The sequence below is a fragment of the Crocodylus siamensis genome, chromosome 2 (assembly GCF_052110815.1).
Source record: "Crocodylus siamensis isolate JL-2025a chromosome 2, ASM5211081v1, whole genome shotgun sequence".
Classification (NCBI taxonomy): domain Eukaryota; kingdom Metazoa; phylum Chordata; order Crocodylia; family Crocodylidae; genus Crocodylus; species Crocodylus siamensis.
This window is the reverse complement of record NC_143396.1, coordinates 106,819,501-106,834,406: the sequence shown is the minus strand read 5'-3', so window position 1 is coordinate 106,834,406 and position 14,906 is coordinate 106,819,501. Positions and strand designations below refer to the sequence as shown.

Sequence of the window (14,906 nt, the reverse complement as noted above, 5' to 3'; positions counted from 1 at the left end):
CTGTAAAAATGTTCAGTGTTTACTTTCTTTATATGGCACCTTAAATTATATGGGGAACATAGTTATACTGGGTTTGCCATTTTATGGTGCCTTAAATTGGGTCACTGTGTAGCACTTTTGTAATCTGTAGTGCACGTAAAACATTATTCATGGCATAAGTGCAACATATTGAAAGGGACTTAATGTTGCAGACTTCAGCAAAACTCTTTGAAGCTGAGTGGTTCCTGAATACCATAGCAGCCATCTTCACCTATTCCACTGCTGGAGTGCTAGAACAGGTAAGCAGAAGATTCTTATAAAAGACAATATAAATATTAGGGTTTCCCTCCACCTTTCCTACTGGTACTCATCTTTCATATAACTCATCTGAAAATGGTGATTTTTGTTGAATTTTATTTGACTAAATATGCCTTTTATGATCTGATACGCCCATACAGCAGATTCATTGTTTGGCCAGGAATTGTCTTCACTGAGTTTATCATCTGATTTTGTTTCCCCAGAGTGTTCTTCACATTAAGCCATAGCCCACTCATTTGAGGCAACTTGCCATTTCTTATCTTAGCTGCTAGTAAAATGTTCGAAACATTATGGCAGATAATATATGGCCAAATACTGTTCTCATATATTCACACATACAAATACCAATGAAATAATTAGGAATTGTGCATGTATAAGGTAGAACTGGGCCTCATATTTTTCAAAACAATTTTAATTTAAAGAAAATAAGTAAGAGATTTTACATTGACTTGATATTCTCTAGCACTGAATCCTCTGTACCTCTAAAACAGTGTCTATGAAAAGTGTCCATCTGGATAGTGTGCAGATATTTTAGTGCTGCGTGAGGTATAAATGCCATAAAGATGAAAGGTAGAAATAGATAAATCATTATTTTGTGGGTGTAAATGTCATATATTTACAGAACTGCAAACTCTCAAGTTCAAAAATCACAAGGTACACAAAAATAAATAAATGAGCTCTATTTAAAAAACATGAGGTTTTTTTTCATTTCTTTCACACAAAATGTTATGCCTTGCCACTAAAACCAGAACCCAAAAACAAACAAACACAAAGCCCCCCAAAACCCAAAGCTTCATCTTTGCATAAGTGTATCTTAGGAAATAACGAGCGTGTCAACACGTGCACTTTAATGCATGCTTAATACACATTTCTTTAGTACCTCAGGGTGCCTATATGCACATGCAGACATGTCCAACTTGTAAGAAACCACACCGCTTTGTACACACGCACGCACACATGTGCATGCTTGAGGATGTTCTTTTTCCTTTTACCTTTGACTGATGATAAAGATGCTTCTCCAGCATCATCAACATTATCAACATTTTCCTTTTTTCACCCTGAACATTGTCCTTACCTCCCTCTTTAACTCAGTCCTTGCCCAGATTCCACTTCAATCCCCAGAGAATGTCCCTGTGAGCTGACCGGCTATTTCAACACAACCTTCTGCCTCTATGCTTTACTCTGGATTCTGCACCTGTTCCTATACAGTGTTGCAGCAGAAAAGCAGGAAAAAGACTGAAATTGGGGGTCATTATAGTTTGGTGCATTCTTTTTTACTTTTGCTTATTCCCAGTGCTGCCTTCTATGAAGAATGAAAAAGGGCTGTAGTATGTGGCTGCATGGCTGGTGTTCCCTCCTGTTCTGTATACCCATAGACTGTTATTTCCTTGCTCTACATAAATAAGTAATGGAACAGATTCCACAGCAGGTAGTAAACCCTGCAGTAGCCTACAGTGAGAAACCTCATGTAGCGAAGATGAAAGGGGAGAAACAAGCAAAATATTCCTTTGTGGGAATCAAGTTCTGAAGACCAGTCTGCTGGGCCTTGTGAAAGGAGAGAAGGTATATCCAGCAGTAAAATGGAGCATAGGAAAAAATGTAGGAGAAAGGCAAGACTTATTTTTAACCTAAGGCATTGGTTTTCTGGGGAGAAGGAATTGTTTATTGGAATTATAGCTCAGGGAACCTAGAAACACAAGTCATAGTGGCAAAGCTACTGGAAGACTATTGGTTGGTAACTACAAGGTGCACCTGATATGATTACTGGACCCTTTGACTAACTACAGACATTATACTTACCATGCTTTAAGCATGCAGAAAATGTTCTAAAGCCATAACTGAACTCATGGCTCTATAGTGCTTTAAAAATGGTGGATAATGCTCTAAGTTAAACCTTGATGGATGTGGTACTAGACTAAAGCGCTTTCTGTTAGAATACTTTCTAAAATGTCTGTGCCACATCCACCACAAGTTAAGTTAGGTTGCATTCTGCCACCATCCCAGGGGCCTCTCACATGGCTATGCTTTAGCCTTGGGTAGACTTGGTTCGCTCTGCTGAGCACTGAGCCAGTCCCACTCCCTTGGCTATCACTGACCTGAATCAGTGGCAGTTTCTGATTCCAGCATGCCTCCTCCCTCTGGCCAGCTGTAAGCTTGATGGGGTGGGGAAGGGGGGGTCCTCTCTCCCTGCAGCTGCCCTGGCCCTGTGGTATGCCTCCCCTGTACACTCCCACCATGATACATGGTTGGGAAGAGGCTGCCTGGCCAGGCAGTCTGTGAAGGCAAGGGATCTGGGCTCTGTGTCCATGCAGGAGCCCCAACGCCACAGCATGCCACAGGGCTGGGGCTGCCGCAGAGGAAGGGTTCGGCGTCTCTTCCCCTCCCAGCAGCTGCTAACAAAGTCAAGTTGGTGGGGGTGGGGGGAGAGGGCCAGGGGCAGAGCCTATTCTGGCAGCCTCCTGGGGGGTGTGCAGGAGTGCCCCCAGTGGCCAGTGTGAGAAAGCTCTGAGAAACTCCCCATCACCAAACAGAGAATATCTGTTTGGCTTGCTTGCACTCTAACTTATAGCACTTTAAGTAAAGCATGATAGAGTGCTTCTGCCAGGGGCTTTTTGAATCTCTACTTAGCTTTTGTTTTCTTTCCACAGACATTTTCTTTACTCCAGTTAAATTCCTAGCTCTCCTGGATTTGAGTAAATATGGTACTTAAAGATTAAGTTGAATAAATACACTTCTCTGCCATGCCTTAGACATGTCAAAATCCTTTTCATAAGCTCCTTTTATCATTTAAACTCCTGAATTTGTTTTAGGGTTAAGCTGCCTTTATACCAATTTCTGCATCCACCACCTTTTTATAACGTCAAGGACCTGATCATCTTCCTTTGAAACCTATATGAATTTCGACATTGACTTCAAATGGAGACAGATCAGGTCCTGGGCCACAGTCATAGTTATATTATTTATAGAAAATAACTATATATACCAACTATGAATTACTTCTAGTACATGCTATAAAAATCACAAAACAAAGAATAAGAAAAGTAAAGACAAGGGATGCATTCCTCCAAAGAATTAAGAGGAAGTGAAGTTATACCTGTGTATGAATACAGGACTGATTTAAGTGGGAATATTTAGGGAACTAACTCTAAATACTTTCCTTTCTAGGCTTGGAGTTAAAGTTGGTCAAAAAGAGAAAAAAAGTGGAAACTTTATTTCTGCCAAAATATTTTGTTTTACCATATTTTTAACAAACTCCAGCCAAATATAGAGTAGAACACAAATTCTGCAGATATTGTCCCCATGATTTTACCAAACTTTGACCTTTTCAACAATTTCAAGGCAGGGCAAAGGAAAAAAAAATATTAGAAAAAATATTGTGCATTGCCTCTGCAATAGGCTGTAATATTTTTGCCTTGATATTTAACTGCTTGTTTGGAGACTAAAGATTTTCAGAGCAATTCAGTCTTGCCTCACCTGTGCCAATATAAAAGCAGAATAAGTAGGATAGTTGTAACCCGAGTGTACTGAAGTGTGTAACCCCCTCTCCAATAGAAGGGGAAGGTCAGGAGAGTGTACGTGCTGGAGATGGAAACTGCAGCTTGCTCACAGCTTCCCCTTCTCCAGTGTCTCTATAGAGGAAGACCAGGACACAATATCTTAACTATATACATGATTTATTCAGATGCAGACTAAAAGGGGATGGGGTAGAATAAATTGGACATGTGATAAAGATAAATATTTACATTTAATATATTCAAGTTAGTAAATAACAGATCAGGTAAGTTTAGCAGTCCTCAAGACCCATGGGAGAAACCTTGCCCATGGATCCTCAGAGGGTTTGTCCCAGCAATCAATGGGTAAGCACCCCCAAAATGTAAATCACAATAAACAGTTAATAAACACTCCAAAACAGAAAAGACAAAAGCAATTAATAAACACTTTAAAATATAAGACGCATCAAGCAGCAAGCAAATAATAAACATTCCCAAGTGTAGGGTGTGGTAATCCCAAATATGCGCTCCACCCCCGAAGGAGTCTCCCTCTAACCTCTGATGGGGCTACCCACTGTGTCCCTCCCCGGTGGGAAACCCCTTGCCAAAGAACTCATGCTTTCTGGTGAGTAGGGGTCCAGCAAAGGTTCCTGGTGTTTCATTTCCAGCTAGGCAAGTGGCTCCTGCAGCAGGTGCTCTGTCTCAGTCCCCCATGTGGGGTACGTGGCTCATTCACATGCCCAGATGGCTTAACCTTCTCAGCAGGTTACAGCCCTGGGCACCCGGCAGCAGGGAATGGGGCCCAAACTGCCTCCTGTGCCCTTCAATATTCCTCAGTCCGACAATGACTCACTGTGCAGCAGCATCTGCACTGGTGCTGGGCTCATCCCAGGGTTGGAGACCTGAGCCATCTTAAGTGGCTCCCAAGGTCCTGGTCCCTCTCAGATCCTCCATGTAGCAATATCTGTACTGTCTGGCCTCATGCCAGGGTTGGAGACCTGAGCTGCCTCGAGCAGCTCTCAAGGTCCTGGTTCCTCTTGGACCCTCCATGCAGCAATGCCTCCACCAGCTCACTGTGATCTCTTGTGGCAAGGGGTTGGGGACCCGGCCACCTGCCACGCTCATCCAATGGTGGAGTCTTCAGGCTCTCAGGGCAACTGGAAGTGCCTCTTGGGTAGCATTTTCCCAGCTCTTCCTCAGCCCTGGCTGCTTCTTTCTTCTCTGTTCCTCGTCATCTTTACTGACATGCTGTGCAGGCAGCTCCTTATACACCCTTTTGGGCTTTTACTCCAAGACTGAAGACTGGCCAGTCAGGGGGAGGTGGAGCACAGTCTTCAATGAGATCTGCTCCTCACCTTGCCCCAACATAAGGGTGCGGCAGACTCCTCTGGAGGCTCCTCCCCTGCTGGTCTTTGATTGGTGGGCTTTCCCCACCAGTTGCTTTGGCAATTTTCTAAGCCTGAGGAACCAGGCAAAAATAGGCAAGCCCACCTCACAGTCTTATGATTATAAAGGCACATACACACAAAAGACAGGCCCATGTGTCACAAACAGCAATTCTGTCCTTCCTATATCACTGCAGGAAGAATGCAATAAATGTTTTATTTAAAAATTTAAAACATTCTCAAAAAGGTGCTTAAAAAATTAGGCACCTAATAAAAAGTGCCACCTGGTTTTCACAAGTCCCTGGCACTTGCTCTGCTCATTGATTTTAGTTTTATTTAGTCATCCAAGTTTGAAAAAATATTTGGCTTAAGTTGTTATCTTCAAATAATGTATAACAATTCCAGGGGAATGTATAACAAATTCCAGGGGAAAAGCTGTTAAACTTTCCCTTGATCTCAGCCCAGCTGAAGTTATTTTTAAAACTCTGCCAAAATTCATGTAATATGTTTTTAGTTCATAGTGAGAGAAGAGGAAAAGAATTTGTAGGTACTTCAGCTTCTCTTTGAGTTTTTACCTGTCTGAAGTTTTACTATAATTCCTGGCTCCTTAGTATCTAAATACAAAGGTGTTATTTTTTTTACATAGACATTTACAATTTATTGTTTGTTTTCCTATTGAAAGCTATCTACAATGCACAGAGACGTCATCCTGCAACATGGTCAAACCTGCAATTCTCCACCTACTGAGTGCATTTTTTTTTCTAATCTGTGATCCTCCAACAGGTATTTTCTCTTTGTACAGAGAAAGATAGCCCACGCTGATTACAACTGATACACTCAACATGTTCAAAGAGTACGGTGATGTGCACACACAGGGGAGATGTCTCTCAGTAGCTACTGTTACTGCAAACTTTCTACAGCTGATCAGCCTTAAGGCATAACCGTGTCTTCCTGTCTTATTCCTGTCTGCACTCAGATAACAGGTTCTGGATCATAGGGATTTTAGCAACTGAGGTTCAATTTATTTTATACAGTACATAGAATGACAGTACCTAGGATGCTGCATATCTGTCTTTTATACCGGCTGCCTATATAAAGCCCTTTGGCGATTAGCAACTACTATATGTCCCTTGTCAGGAGTTTTACTGCTTTCTCATCCAGCATTTTGGCCTTCAAATATAGGACTTGGGGCATATCTAGCTCTTTGGAGTCAGAGGAATTGGTTACTTCATTTTTAGGGCATTTATTTTTATTCCTTCTAATCCCTAAAAAAAAATTTCTAAGGCTACTTACGGCGGGGGTGTGTCTGTTTGTATGTATATTTGTTTTGTCATGGTTCCAAAAGGATCAGTTAAGGTCTGATACATTCAATGAACTCTTATTACCCATTGTTTCTCCATAGGAAGACCCAGTACATGGAACAGCTTCAGCTGCTTCATGCTCATTTTTGTCTCTATATTCACATTTTGTGCAACCACAGCAATAGTAATGGCAGTAATATTCAAGGGTAGCTGGGGAGGGGGGTGGTGAATCTTAACCTATACATTGTTTGTAGGTATTCTGTCCCTTTCTAGGAAAAAATAACATTATAAACCCACCATTTTGTGTATTTTAAAGGGAGAAGGGACAAAGCTGCAGAAAGTATGTTTATGAGCAAAAGAAAAAGTCATTGTGTGTTTTATATTCATAGTTTCATAGTTTGTAGGGTTGGAAGGGACCTGAGCAGATCTAGTCCAATCCCCTGCCATGGCATGAAAGAATACTGGGGTCAAATGACCCCAGCAAGATGTTCATCTAACCTCCTCTTAAACACCCCCAGGGTAGGAGCCTGCACCACTTCTCTTGGAAGTTGGTTCCAGACCCTAGCCGCCCTGACTGTGAAGTAGCGCCTCCTGATATCTAACCTAAATCTACCCCCTGCCAGCTTGTGACCGTTATTCCTGGTCATTCCTGGCAGTGCTCGAGGAAACAGTGACTTCCCCAATGCCTGCTGATCCCCCCGACTAGTTTATAACAGGCCACAAGATCCCCCCCTCAGCATTCTCGTTTGGAGGCTGAACAGGTTCAGGTCCCGCAGCCTGTCCTCATAGGGCCTGCCCTGCTGTCCCCTGATCATACGAGTGGCCCTCCTCTGGACCCTCTCCATGCTGTCGACATCCCTCTTGAAGTGCGGCGCCCAGACTTGGACGCAATACTCCAGCTGCGGCCTGACCAGTGCCGCATAGAGGGGGAGGATCACCTCCTTGGACCTGCTCGAGATGCATCCGTGGATGCATGCCAAGGTGCGGTTGGCCTTCCTTACTGCCTCTCCACACTGCCGGCCCATGTTCCTCTTGGAGTCAATGATGACCCCCAGATCCCTTTCCGCCTCCGTGCTGACAAGAGGGGAGTTCCCCAACCTGTAGGTATGGTGCCGGCTGTTCCTCCCAAGGTGCATCACCTTGCACTTGTCTGTGTTGAAACCCATCCTATTCTCGTCCGCCCACGCTTGTAACCTGTCAAGGTCTGATTGCAGCCTGTTGCATCCTTCCAGTGTACCCACGTCCCCCCACATCATAGTGTCATCAGCAAATTTGAACAGGGTGCTTTTTACCCCCTCATCCAAATCGCTGATGAAGATGTTGAACAGTGCGGGCCTGAGGACCGAGCCCTGGGGGACCCCACTGCCCACGTCCTTCCAGGTTGAGAAGGACCCATCTACTACCACCCTCTGGGTGCGGCCCTCCAGCCAGTTGGCGACCTATTTGACTGTGTGGGTGTCTACACCACAGCCCCCCAGTTTCTTAATGAGAACAGGGTGAGAGACAGTGTCAAAAGCCTTCCGGAAGTCCAGGAAGATTATATCCAGTGCTACCCCTGCGTCTAACGATCTGGTGATCTGATCGTAAAAGGCCACCAGGTTGGTTTGACAGGACCTGCCACTGATGAACCCATGTTGGTTGCCCCTAAGCATGCAGTCTCCTGCTGGCCCCTCCTGGATGTGTGCCAGCATAATTTTCTCGAACAGCTTGACTAGGATCGAGGTGAGACTAACCAGCCTATAGTTTCCCAGGTCCTCCTCCCTGCCTTTTTTGAAGATGGGAACCACGTTTGCCCTCTTCCAGTCCTCCGGTACCTCACCAGAGCACCATGAGTGCTCATAAAGTTGTGCCAGGGGACTTGCAATGACCCCGGCCAGTTCCTTTAGAACTCTAGGGTGGAGATCATCCGGGCCGGCTGACTTGAATATGTCCAACCCCTCCAGAAGCTCCCTAACTAAATCCTCACTAACCCATGGCCCAGGTGTGCCTCCCCCAGGGCCCGAGGGGGGCCCAGCAGGGAGGTGGCTGTTCTGGTCCCTACCTAGGAAGGCGGAGGCAAAGAAATTGTTAAACATGTTAACTTTGCCATCTGGTGTGACGACCAAGTTACCCATATCGTCCTGCAAGGGCCCCACATTACCCGTGACCTTCTTTTTACCCCCTACGTATTTAAAAAAAAGACTTCTTATTGTCTTTAATCTGGGAAGCTAGTCCCAGTTCCATCTCTGCCTTGGCCTTCCCAACTGCCCCCCTACATCCCCGAGCAACTACAGAATAGCCCTCCCTGGTGATGACCCCTTCTTTCCACTGGGTGTAAGCCTCCTTTTTAGCAAGGAGACATTCCCGGATTCTTTTGGTGAGCCACGGAGGCTTGTGTGCTCTCCTGCTCCCTTTGATCCTCGTTGGGATTACCTTCCTTTGGGCTTGGAGGATCGTCTCCTTAAGGAGCGACCACTCTCCTTGGACACCTGGCTCCCCTCCCCCCCGGGACCTCAGAGCTACTCCAACTATCCTCCTTAGCTCGTTGAAGTCTGCCCTCCTAAAATCTAGGGCCACTGCCTCACTGCATGCCTTTGCCACCTTGCGCTGGATGGTGAATTGCAGCAGGCGATGATCGCTGTCGCCCAGGTGGTCGAGCACCCGCAGCCCCCTCACCAGGTCATCACCCGTGGCCAGCACTAGGTCCAACAAGGCATCCCCCCTGGTGGGGCTGTGCACCTCCTGGGTTAGATGGAGGTCCTGCACTCTGGCCAAGAACCTACGTGAGCGTTCAGACCTGGCTGACTGCTCTTCCCAGCAGATGTCCGGGAAATTCAGGTCCCCCATTACAACCACATCCTTAGCCTTCACTACCTCTGTGAGCTGACCCAAGAATTCCTGGTCAAGCTCTTCACCCTGGTTGGGAGGTCTGTAGTAGACTCCCACCATTAAGTCCCTTTCCCCTCGACTGCCTTGTACTCTAACCCAAAGCGCTTCAGAGTGCCCCTCCCCTGGCTCCTTGCTAATTAACGAGAATGTGTATTCCTCCTTAATATAGAGCGCCATGCCCCCATCCCTCTTTCCTATCCTGTCCCTCCTGTACAGCCTATAGCCCTTGACATTGACCGCCCAATCATGCGTTTCATCCCACCACGTTTCCGTAATCCCCACTATGTCTGGGCTGGTGTCAGCCAGCAGGAGGGTGAGTTCCTCCTGCTTGTTGCCCATACTACAAGCATTTGTGTAGAGGCATTTGAGGCCTCCTGTGGGTGTGTGTACTGACCCCCTAGTCCCAATGTTACCCTGGCCCCTCTCTCTTACCTGTTTTATTGCTTCGCTCGTCGGTCTGGGCTGGGCTGTAGTTGTGGGTGCTGTTTTGTCTGGCAGCCTGATATTTCCTCCGCCCTCATCTTCCCCTTCCCCCGACAAGCCTAGTTTAAAGCCTGCCGGAGGAGGTCCGCCAACCTAGAAGAGAACACACGCTTACCTTTAGGAGAAAGGTGGAGCCCGTCCCACCCCAGCATGTCTCTCGTCGTGATGTGCCGGTCGTGGCTGAGGAAGCCAAAGCCCTCCTCGAAGCACCATTCCTGTAGCCGCCAGTTGGTTTCCGCGATGCACGTTTCATGCCGTCTGCCTCGTCCACTCACTGGCAGGATAGAAGAGAATATTCTGTAGGAGATGAACTTTTCTTATCAGCAGGAAATTCTCTTCCTACTTTTTCTCTATTCAATGCAATCCTTCCATATCACTGTACAGTATATAGTAGTTCCTATTTATGCCTATGTAAGGTTATATTTTCTTCTGTCAAAGACCTCATTTCCCTGGCATAAGTTTGAAGTACTTATAAAAACTTCATGCCCAGTAAAATAATAGATACATTGCTTTATTCATCAAATAACATTTATAGTATAACAATGAATAGATTTTAGTATAATATTTTAATTATATAGCTTTTTATTAATTACGTTTTAAAAAATACTGGAAGCACCAGCTTCTTTAGAATGGTGAGTGTTCTGATTGAAAATGTGCCTCTGTAGACAACCTGAGACATAGGACAAAAGACTAAATTATTTTTTATAGATTTATTTTCCCCCCCAAGGTACATTATGTCCAAAATAGATGGGTTGATGCAGATGCAAGACAGGCCCTGGCTTAGCACAGAAATAAGACTTTTTGGTAAGAAATTGGCATGACTCAGGCCATGACTTATTTATAATGATCTAAAAGTCACTGGCAAGTGTTACTTAAAATGACCCAAGAAGTAACTTTTTGTTTAAAGTAAATCAACTCTAATTTACCATCGGTGGACTGTTTGCCAAATTAAGAGGTGAGGTAAGGTCAGAGATGTAACAACACACATGGATGCCCAAGGCAACTGCAATACAAAGGGGTAGTAGTGACTTTCAGCTGTCACTGTTTCACTGGCATGATTGTTCAAGCTGTGGCGGTAGCAGTTTATCTCTGTTGCCCTCCCCACAGGTCAGTACCCAGGATATCTGTTCTGGTGGCCTCTCTCTAATTACACTACTAGGTAAGCAGTGGTTTATTGGAGCAGTTGTTTGCATAGCAATAAAACTTCCTGATAGAACCTGGGATGTTCCAGTCCCTTCAGAATTGTAACTGTTTTATTTTATTTTTTTCTGTATAACTGCCGCGCGGCACTCTCACATTTATGTAACCTTGAAGTCTTGACTGTTAATCAAAATGAGCGCTTTGTACTTTTCTCCGCTGGCATTAAGCTACACATGCGCATTCTGTAAATTTCATTTCTTATCTAGAAGTGTCATTTCTGCAGAAACGAAACTTATGTAAAAAGTCTGCCTAGCAATTACTGTGTAAAAGAAACTATCCTATCCCTGTATGCTTAGCTTATATCATAGTTAGTGTCACAGAGGCAGTCCAACCAACATCTATAAAAGAGGCAAAGAGGCAGGAAGTAGCAGAGACGACAACTGGACGATCCTGTAGGCCTGATCACTCTGCAGACGAGTTCTCAGCCTCCCCGCCTGGGCGTATCCCAGCGAAAACCAAGGCCTCGAAAACCCGACAATCGACAACAACTCACCGTGTTACAGTTTTGTATTCAACATCCCATTTATGAGCTGTTGACCAGTTCTGGGACTTAAGAAGCAGGCAGCCGCACCTAGCATTGGACTGGTTCCAGCGTTGGAACGCAAGGGCTTGCTCTGGAACCCCGTGAACCAACAGACCCCCTTTGTATCCGGCATACTGTAACTGAAGAAACATCGGAGACTCCACTTCTCAACTGCCTCTCTTCGTAGCTTAGACAGCATATCTATGCTCTCTATACTTACATTTACTGCAACTTTGTTCCAGCCGACCTCCCCTCTTATTCGTAAGAGAGTGAGGCCAGGTGAGTGAATAAAACCTTTTGTTTTACCTTATATCTGCTCTGTAATAACTTCTACTACTAACATCCCATCTCAATGAGCTGTTGACCAGTTCTGGGACTTAAGGAGCAGGCAGCCGCACCTAGCATTGGACTGGTTCCAGTGTTGGAACGCAAGGGCTAGCTCCGGAACCTCGTGAACCAACGAACATCCTATAGACTTTATTATAAAGAAACTAACAACTTACTCTAAGTCGTCTACTTGCGCCAGCTCGGCGAACCTCGAGGGCAGCTATAAAGCTACCTCCAATCCCGCCCCACAAGCCACGCGCTCGCCTGCTCCGCAAAGCCTGCGGCTCCCCAAGCGGTGCCGGAATCGCAAGCCCGGCATTCCGCCACAAGAATGATGTCACTTAAACATATTTTTGTGATTTGCACATCTTCAAATATCTGTTATTGGTTCAATTTGAAAGGCAATTACACCATGTGGACATGGAACCTTAGCTTTTGTCTGCTTAACTACATGAGATTAGGTTACCCAAGTTATTTTCATTCATCTTGGTGGAACATTTAAAACATGTTAATCCATACCCCTGCCGTCCTTTTCCCAGTGATGTTTTGTTTGTTTTTATCTCCAAACTTTTAATAAGAAACAGAAAACAAAGCACTCGCCTACATAGTGGAATTTCCTAAAGGAACAGATGAGGAGAAAGAGCTTCCACATAGGCAATCCTTGTGTTACATTCAATTTGCCCTAGTACACAAACCAAGCATCCAAAAATTTAGGAATGTTATGTAACTATATCGATTTATAATAAAGCTGACTTTCCATTAGAATTGTAGTCTTTTGACCCACGTCCTGTCCCAATATATATAATAGAGAACACCACACAATAACATGACATCAACAGGGTTTTACTGGGATATAGTGATCCATATTGAGTCTGGAATTTAATAGTGGTTGTCACTAACAAGCTACTTGTAAATGAACACAATCTTCATGTACTAATACCAGATTTTACCTTGGTGCAGTAAGAGGAACACTACTCTGAGTAGAGTAGGGTGATTGTAACGTGCATCTTGTTTTTATGGTATTCCCCACCCCTCAACCGCCTTCAAGGTTTCTCTTTTTCTAAGCTGAACATGCTATTTCCCCAGATCACCATGCTTTCCAGATGTGCCATCAATATCTGTAAGTAATGCAAGAGGCACTTTCAAAATTAAAATCCCATCACATCAGTTTTGCTTGGGGAATGACTTCCTATGAGATATCTTTTGCTTTAGAACAGGAAGTGAAATGTACCTCAGATTGATCTTTACTACCAGCTGCTGAGGCAACAGTTGTCTTACTCCTTCTATCTGCATTTTCATCCGTGGTACCAGACACACTTCTGCCAAGTCAATAATCACACTTGGGTCCCTCTTTATGCCAGGGTTGCGTTCCAGAAAAACCTCACGTAAAGCGAACTCATATAAAGCCAATCCATTATTACATGTAATTAACAGGGACCCCTACCAGCCTCACTCCATTGCCCCTCCAAACCATGACAAATTCAAACAGCAACCGCCCAATGCAGTAACTGCTGCGTGGAGAGGCTGTGAGCTCTGCGCTGCGAGCAGCAGCCCGCGCGCCGGGCGCGCTGCCAAGGCAGCACGGGGCAGGCGCGGGGCCGCTTCCCTTCGCCGAGGGCCTCTCCAGCCCGGCGGGCGCGACCCAGTGCGGCTGCGCAGTCTACAAGCGGCCTGCTGCGCCAAGTCGTGCCGCCGGGCTGCGGAGGCGTTTGGGACTGGGAAGCAGTGAACAGCGGGGCTGCGACGAGCCACCGGAGGCGTCATCCTGCTGCACTCTGCGGGCCCAAGCAACCCCTGGCTGAACAGCGGCCCCAGCCCTGCCCAGCTCCCTCCTTACAGGGGCCTCAGTTCCCTTCCCCCCCCGCACTTACTTGCTGGAGCTGCCCTTGAAGCCACTTGGGGCCGCATGCATGTACTGTACGTGCACGTGTACACCGCGTGCCGTCCTCTTCCTCCCACCTCCTCGCAGCTGGAGCTCTGCCCCCCTGCAGGGAGCTCGTTGCTGGCCCCCTTTGCGTAAGCGTGTGTTTTTCTCGCACAAAGCGAATCGCTGGTATAAATAAGGTAGTCGCATATAAGCGAATTCGCCCCAAACGAAGTCACACAGAGAGAGACCCGAGTGTAAACAAAAGCCGTAAAGGCAGTGCAGTCAGAGTACTTCTTTTCTAATAAAAAAAAGTGAGGCTCACTCGCTGCTTTTAGTACCACTACGATGCCCATGTCAGGTAATGGAAATAATATAGCACTCAACCTGAAGAGCTTACTGATGCATTACAATCAAATATATTACATATGTTAAGAGGACATCAAACTTTAATGACAGATTTTCAATATGAAATTTAGTTGCTTGAAGCATTTAATCCACTGATCGATATGGCATACATTTAAAGAGAAAACTTTTTTTGAATTCTGAGGTAGTTTATCAAAATGTCTGGCTGTATTTGCTCTTTATGAATAGATAATAAAGTCAGGTGAGGTACGTGGCACATGCAAAGCTGCTGTTTTCTTTAAACATCTGTGTACGATAAATAATAAATGAAACACTCTACAGTAACAAGTAATGCAGATAAGTCATCCGAGTACAGGAATTAAATGTGAAACAGATGCTTTTAGATTTATAAGTGCTGCCAGGATGACACCGATATAGTACAAGGACACTGTAGGGACAGTTGTTATACACACTGGGCGCCAGCTGCAGATATGATGTACCTTTCTGAAAGCAATTTGGATTTGCTATAAATCCTTTGTTAATAAGTTACTCCTAGACATCAAAAAGACTCAAGCAATGATTACATTTTTTAAGTAATGAGTATGCCATACTCACTGACAAGGTCTAACATACCACATGCAGTGGAACGGAGATTTACAGCGAATGGTTCTTCTTAAAAACATTTCAGTTGTCATTGCCTTGGTCACTAGGTAATAACTTTATTACATTATTTCCATTTTCTCTTTTCATAGAATAGGGAATAACATGAATACTATGGTCATTTTATCAAGTTACCGAAAACGAAATTAGAAAGCCTTAGAC

The 14,906-nt window shown here is 45.0% G+C and overlaps 1 long non-coding RNA gene across 1 annotated transcript; it reads right to left on the bottom strand.

Annotated features, from left to right (window-relative positions):
- Positions 1 to 3,999: 3,999 nt before the first annotated feature.
- LOC149870590 (uncharacterized) lies at positions 4,000 to 13,470 on the bottom strand. The gene is made up of 3 exons (XR_016440467.1): positions 13,320 to 13,470; positions 13,107 to 13,194; positions 4,000 to 10,099 (listed from the first exon to the last, which is right to left on the bottom strand). It is a non-coding gene; the product is annotated as an uncharacterized LOC149870590 (long non-coding RNA).
- Between the last annotated feature and the right edge of the window lie 1,436 nt (positions 13,471 to 14,906).